We start from the raw sequence: 7498 nt of genomic DNA on the forward strand, positions 1-7498 counted from the left end.
ATTTACTTTCTTAGTCTGGTTAACAAAACAGAGCTGCCAGACTTATTTATATCAATAATTATTCAAGTTTATTGATTTGTTAATCAATTGCTAGTGTCAATGTTTTTTCAAAACCCTGTTTGATTGAAGAAATTTACCAAAATTTGGCATTTCAACACGGCAATCTGCAAGATAAATGGATTTTGGAGCTGGAATTAATTCAAAATTTATATTTATTTTCTTAGTGTGGTTAACAAAACAGAGCTGCCAGGCTTATTTATATCAATAATTAATCAAGTTTATTGATTTGTTAATCAATTGCTAGTGTCAATGTTTCTTCAAAACCATGTTTGACTGAAGAAATTTACCAAAATTTGGCATTTCAACACGGCAATCTGCCAGATAAATGGATTTTGGAGCTGGAAATATTCGTTATTCTTAAGAATTAATTCAAAATTTATATTTACTTTCTTAGTCTGGTTAACAAAACAGAGCTGCCAGACTTATTTATATCAATAATTAATCAAGTTTATTGATTTGTTAATCAATTGCTAGTGTCAATGTTTTTTCAAAACCCTGTTTGACTGAAGAAATTTACCAAAATTTGGCATTTCAACACGGCAATCTGCAAGATAAATGGATTTTGGAGCTGGAATTAATTCAAAATTTATATTTATTTTCTTAGTGTGGTTAACAAAACAGAGCTGCCAGGCTTATTTATATCAATAATTATTCAAGTTTATTGATTTGTTAATCAATTGCTAGTGTCAATGTTTTTTCAAAACCCTGTTTGACTGAAGAAATTTACCAAAATTTGGCATTTCAACACGGCAATCTGCAAGATAAATTGATTTTGGAGCTGGAATTAATTCAAAATTTATATTTATTTTCTTAGTGTGATTAACAAAACAGAGCTGCCAGGCTTATTTATATCAATAATTATTCAAGTTAATTGATTTGTTAATCAATTGCTAGTGTCAATGTATCTTCAAAACCATGTTTGACTGAAGAAATTTACCAAAATTTGGCATTTCAACACGGCAATCTGAAAGATAAATAGATTTTGGAGCTGGAAATATTCGTTATTATTAAGAATTAATTCAAAATTTATATTTACTTTCTTAGTCTGGTTAACAAAACAGAGCTGCCAGGCTTATTTATATCAATAATTATTCAAGTTTATTGATTTGTTAATCAATTGCTAGTGTCAATTTTTTTTCAAAACCCTGTTTGACTGAAGAAATTTACCAAAATTTGGCATTTCAACACGGCAATCTGCCAGATAAATGGATTTTGGAGCTGGAATAAATTCAAAATTTATATTTATTTTCTTAGTGTGGTTAACAAAACAGAGCTGTCAGGCTTATTTATATCAATAATTAATCAAGTTTATTGATTTGTTAATCAATTGCTAGTGTCAATGTTTCTTCAAAACCCTGTTTGACTGAAGAAATTTACCAAAATTTGGCATTTCAACACGGCAATCTGCCAGATAAATGGATTTTGGAGCTGGAAATATTCGTTATTCTTAAGAATTAATTCAAAATTTATATTTACTTTCTTAGTGTGGTTAACAAAACAGAGCTGCCAGGCTTATTTATATCAATAATTAATCAAGTTTATTGATTTGTTAATCAATTGCTAGTGTCAATGTTTCTTCAAAACCCTGTTTGACTGAAGAAATTTACCAAAATTTGGCATTTCAACACGGCAATCTGCAAGATAAATTGATTTTGGAGCTGGAATTAATTCAAAATTTATATTTATTTTCTTAGTGTGATTAACAAAACAGAGCTGCCAGGCTTATTTATATCAATAATTATTCAAGTTTATTGATTTGTTAATCAATTGCAAATGTCAATGTTTCTTCAAAACCCTGTTTGACTGAAGAAATTTACCAAAATTTGGCATTTCAACACGGCAATCTGCCATTTAAATGGATTTTGGAGCTGGAATTAATTCAAAATTTATATTTATTTTCTTAGTGTGATTAACAAAACAGAGCTGCCAGGCTTATTTATATCAATAATTAATCAAGTTTATTGATTTGTTAATCAATTGCTAGTGTCAATGTTTCTTCAAAACCATGTTTGACTGAAGAAATTTACCAAAATTTGGCATTTCAACACGGCAATCTGCAAGATAAATGGATTTTGGAGCTGGAATTAATTCAAAATTTATATTTATTTTCTTAGTGTGGTTAACAAAACAGAGCTGCCAGGCTTATTTATATCAATAATTAATCAAGTTTATTGATTTGTTAATCAATTGCTAGTGTCAATGTTTCTTCAAAACCATGTTTGACTGAAGAAATTTACCAAAATTTGGCATTTCAACACGGCAATCTGCCAGATAAATGGATTTTGGAGCTGGAAATATTCGTTATTCTTAAGAATTAATTCAAAATTTATATTTACTTTCTTAGTCTGGTTAACAAAACAGAGCTGCCAGGCTTATTTATATCAATAATTATTCAAGTTTATTGATTTGTTAATCAATTGCTAGTGTCAATGTTTTTTCAAAACCCTGTTTGACTGAAGAAATTTACCAAAATTTGGCATTTCAACACGGCAATCTGCCAGATAAATGGATTTTGGAGCTGGAAATATTCGTTATTCTTAAGAATTAATTCAAAATTTATATTTACTTTCTTAGTCTGGTTAACAAAACAGAGCTGCCAGGTTTATTTATATCAATAATTATTCAAGTTTATTGATTTGTTAATCAATTGCTAGTGTCAATGTTTTTTCAAAACCCTGTTTGACTGAAGAAATTTACCAAAATTTGGCATTTCAACACGGCAATCTGCAAGATAAATTGATTTTGGAGCTGGAATTAATTCAAAATTTATATTTATTTTCTTAGTGTGATTAACAAAACAGAGCTGCCAGGCTTATTTATATCAATAATTATTCAAGTTTATTGATTTGTTAATCAATTGCTAGTGTCTATGTATCTTCAAAACCATGTTTGACTGAAGAAATTTACCAAAATTTGGCATTTCAACACGGCAATCTGAAAGATAAATGGATTTTGGAGCTGGAAATATTCGTTATTCTTAAGAATTAATTCAAAATTTATATTTACTTTCTTAGTCTGGTTAACAAAACAGAGCTGCCAGACTTATTTATATCAATAATTATTCAAGTTTATTGATTTGTTAATCAATTGCTAGTGTCAATGTTTTTTCAAAACCCTGTTTGACTGAAGAAATTTACCAAAATTTGGCATTTCAACACGGCAATCTGCAAGATAAATGGATTTTGGAGCTGGAATTAATTCAAAATTTATATTTATTTTCTTAGTGTGGTTAACAAAACAGAGCTGCCAGGCTTATTTATATCAATAATTAATCAAGTTTATTGATTTGTTAATCAATTGCTAGTGTCAATGTTTCTTCAAAACCATGTTTGACTGAAGAAATTTACCAAAATTTGGCATTTCAACACGGCAATCTGCCAGATAAATGGATTTTGGAGCTGGAAATATTCGTTATTCTTAAGAATTAATTCAAAATTTATTTTTACTTTCTTAGTGTGGTTAACAAAACAGAGCTGCCAGGCTTATTTATATCAATAATTAATCAAGTTTATTGATTTGTTAATCAATTGCTAGTGTCAATGTTTCTTCAAAACCCTGTTTGACTGAAGAAATTTACCAAAATTTGGCATTTCAACACGGCAATCTGCAAGATAAATTGATTTTGGAGCTGGAATTAATTCAAAATTTATATTTATTTTCTTAGTGTGATTAACAAAACAGAGCTGCCAGGCTTATTTATATCAATAATTATTCAAGTTTATTGATTTGTTAATCAATTGCAAATGTCAATGTTTCTTCAAAACCCTGTTTGACTGAAGAAATTTACCAAAATTTGGCATTTCAACACGGCAATCTGCCATTTAAATGGATTTTGGAGCTGGAATTAATTCAAAATTTATATTTATTTTCTTAGTGTGATTAACAAAACAGAGCTGCCAGGCTTATTTATATCAATAATTAATCAAGTTTATTGATTTGTTAATCAATTGCTAGTGTCAATGTTTCTTCAAAACCATGTTTGACTGAAGAAATTTACCAAAATTTGGCATTTCAACACGGCAATCTGCCAGATAAATGGATTTTGGAGCTGGAAATATTCATTATTCTTAAGAAATAATTCAAAATTTATATTTACTTTCTTAGTCTGGTTAACAAAACAGAGCTGCCAGGCTTATTTATATCAATAATTATTCAAGTTTATTGATTTGTTAATCAATTGCTAGTGTCAATGTTTTTTAAAAACCCTGTTTGACTGAAGAAATTTACCAAAATTTGGCATTTCAACACGGCAATCTGCAAGATAAATGGATTTTGGAGCTGGAATTAATTCAAAATTTATATTTATTTTCTTAGTGTGGTTAACAAAACAGAGCTGCCAGGCTTATTTATATCAATAATTAATCAAGTTTATTGATTTGTTAATCAATTGCTAATGTCAATGTTTCTTCAAAACCCTGTTTGACTGAAGAAATTTACCAAAATTTGGCATTTCAACACGGCAATCTGCCATATAAATGGATTTTGGAGCTGGAATTAATTCAAAATTTATATTTATTTTCTTAGTGTGGTTAACAAAACAGAGCTGCCAGGCTTATTTATTGCAATAATTATTCAAGTTTATTGATTTGTTAATCAATTGCTAGTGTCAATGTTTCTTCAAAACCCTGTTTGACTGAAGAAATTTACCAAAATTTGGCATTTCAACACGGCAATCTGCAAGATAAATTGATTTTGGAGCTGGAATTAATTCAAATTTTATATTTATTTTCTTAGTGTGATTAACAAAACAGAGCTGCCAGGCTTATTTATATCAATAATTATTCAAGTTTATTGATTTGTTAATCAATTGCTAGTGTCAATGTATCTTCAAAACCATGTTTGACTGAAGAAATTTACCAAAATTTGGCATTTCATAACGGCAATCTGAAAGATAAATGGATTTTGGAGCTGGAAATATTCGTTATTATTAAGAATTAATTCAAAATTTATATTTACTTTCTTAGTCTGGTTAACAAAACAGAGCTGCCAGGCTTATTTATATCAATAATTATTCAAGTTTATTGATTTGTTAATCAATTGCTAGTGTCAATGTTTTTTCAAAACCCTGTTTGACTGAAGAAATTTACCAAAATTTGGCATTTCAACACGGCAATCTGCCAGATAAATGGATTTTGGAGCTGGAATTAATTCAAAATTTATATTTATTTTCTTAGTGTGGTTAACAAAACAGAGCTGCCAGGCTTATTTATATCAATAATTAATCAAGTTTATTGATTTGTTAATCAATTGCTAGTGTCAATGTTTCTTCAAAACCCTGTTAGACTGAAGAAATTTACCAAAATTTGGCATTTCAACAAGGCAATCTGCAAGATAAATTGATTTTGGAGCTGGAATTAATTCAAAATTTATATTTATTTTCTTAGTGTGATTAACAAAACAGAGCTGCCAGGCTTATTTATATCAATAATTATTCAAGTGTATTGATTTGTTAATCAATTGCTAGTGTCAATGTTTTTTCAAAACCCTGTTTGACTGAAGAAATTTACCAAAATTTGGCATTTCAACACGGCAATCTGCAAGATAAATGGATTTTGGAGCTGGAATTAATTCAAAATTTATATTTATTTTCTTAGTGTAGTTAACAAAACAGAGCTGCCAGGCTTATTTATATCAATAATTAATCAAGTTTATTGATTTGTTAATCAATTGCTAGTTTCAATGTCTCTTCAAAACCATGTTTGACTGAAGAAATTTACCAAAATTTATCATTTCAACACGGCAATCTGCCAGATAAATGGATTTTGGAGCTGGAAATATTCGTTATTCTTAAGAATTAATTCAAAATTTATATTTACTTTCTTAGTCTGGTTAACAAAACAGAGCTGCCAGGCTTATTTATATCAATAATTATTCAAGTTTATTGATTTGTTAATCAATTGCTAGTGTCAATGTTTTTTCAAAACCCTGTTTGACTGAAGAAATTTACCAAAATTTGGCATTTCAACACGGCAATCTGCAAGATAAATGGATTTTGGAGCTGGAATTAATTCAAAATTTATATTTATTTTCTTAGTGTGGTTAACAAAACAGAGCTGCCAGGCTTATTTATATCAATAATTAATCAAGTTTATTGATTTGTTAATAAATTGCTAATGTCAATGTTTCTTCAAAACCCTGTTTGACTGAAGAAATTTACCAAAATTTGGCATTTCAACACGGCAATCTGCCATATAAATGGATTTTGGAGCTGGAATTAATTCAAAATTTATATTTATTTTCTTAGTGTGGTTAACAAAACAGAGCTGCCAGGCTTATTTTTATCAATAATTAATCAAGTTTATTGATTTGTTAATCAATTGCTAGTGTCAATGTTTCTTCAAAACCATGTTTGACTGAAGAAATTTACCAAAATTTGGCATTTCAACACGGCAATCTGCCAGATAAATGGATTTTGGAGCTGGAAATATTCGTTATTCTTAAGAATTAATTCAAAATTTATATTTACTTTCTTAGTGTGGTTAACAAAACAGAGCTGCCAGGCTTATTTATATCAATAATTAATCAAGTTTATTGATTTGTTAATCAATTGCTAGTGTCAATGTTTCTTCAAAACCCTGTTTGACTGAAGAAATGTACCAAAATTTGGCATTTCAACACGGCAATCTGCAAGATAAATTGATTTTGGAGCTGGAATTAATTCAAAATTTATATTTATTTTCTTAGTGTGATTAACAAAACAGAGCTGCCAGGCTTATTTATATCAATAATTATTCAAGTTTATTGATTTGTTAATCAATTGCAAATGTCAATGTTTCTTCAAAACCCTGTTTGACTGAAGAAATTTACCAAAATTTGGCATTTCAACACGGCAATCTGCCATTTAAATGGATTTTGGAGCTGGAATTAATTCAAAATTTATATTTATTTTTTAGTGTGATTAACAAAACAGAGCTGCCAGGCTTATTTATATCAATAATTAATCAAGTTTATTGATTTGTTAATCAATTGCTAGTGTCAATGTTTCTTCAAAACCATGTTTGACTGAAGAAATTTACCAAAATTTGGCATTTCAACACGGCAATCTGCCAGATAAATGGATTTTGGAGCTGGAAATATTCGTTATTCTTAAGAATTAATTCAAAATTTATATTTACTTTCTTAGTCTGGTTAACAAAACAGAGCTGCCAGGCTTATTTATATCAATAATTATTCAAGTTTATTGATTTGTTAATCAATTGCTAATGTCAATGTTTCTTCAAAACCCTGTTTGACTGAAGAAATTTACCAAAATTTGGCATTTCAACACGGCAATCTGAAAGATAAATGGATTTTGGAGCTGGAAATATTCGTTATTATTAAGAATTAATTCAAAATTTATATTTACTTTCTTAGTCTGGTTAACAAAACAGAGCTGCCAGGCTTATTTATATCAATAATTATTCAAGTTTATTGATTTGTTAATCAATTGCTAGTGTCA

This window comes from Leiobunum rupestre, chromosome 11, assembly GCF_980474605.1.
Source record: "Leiobunum rupestre chromosome 11, qqLeiRupe1.1.hap1, whole genome shotgun sequence".
In the NCBI taxonomy this organism is placed as follows: Eukaryota; Metazoa; Arthropoda; class Arachnida; order Opiliones; family Sclerosomatidae; genus Leiobunum; species Leiobunum rupestre.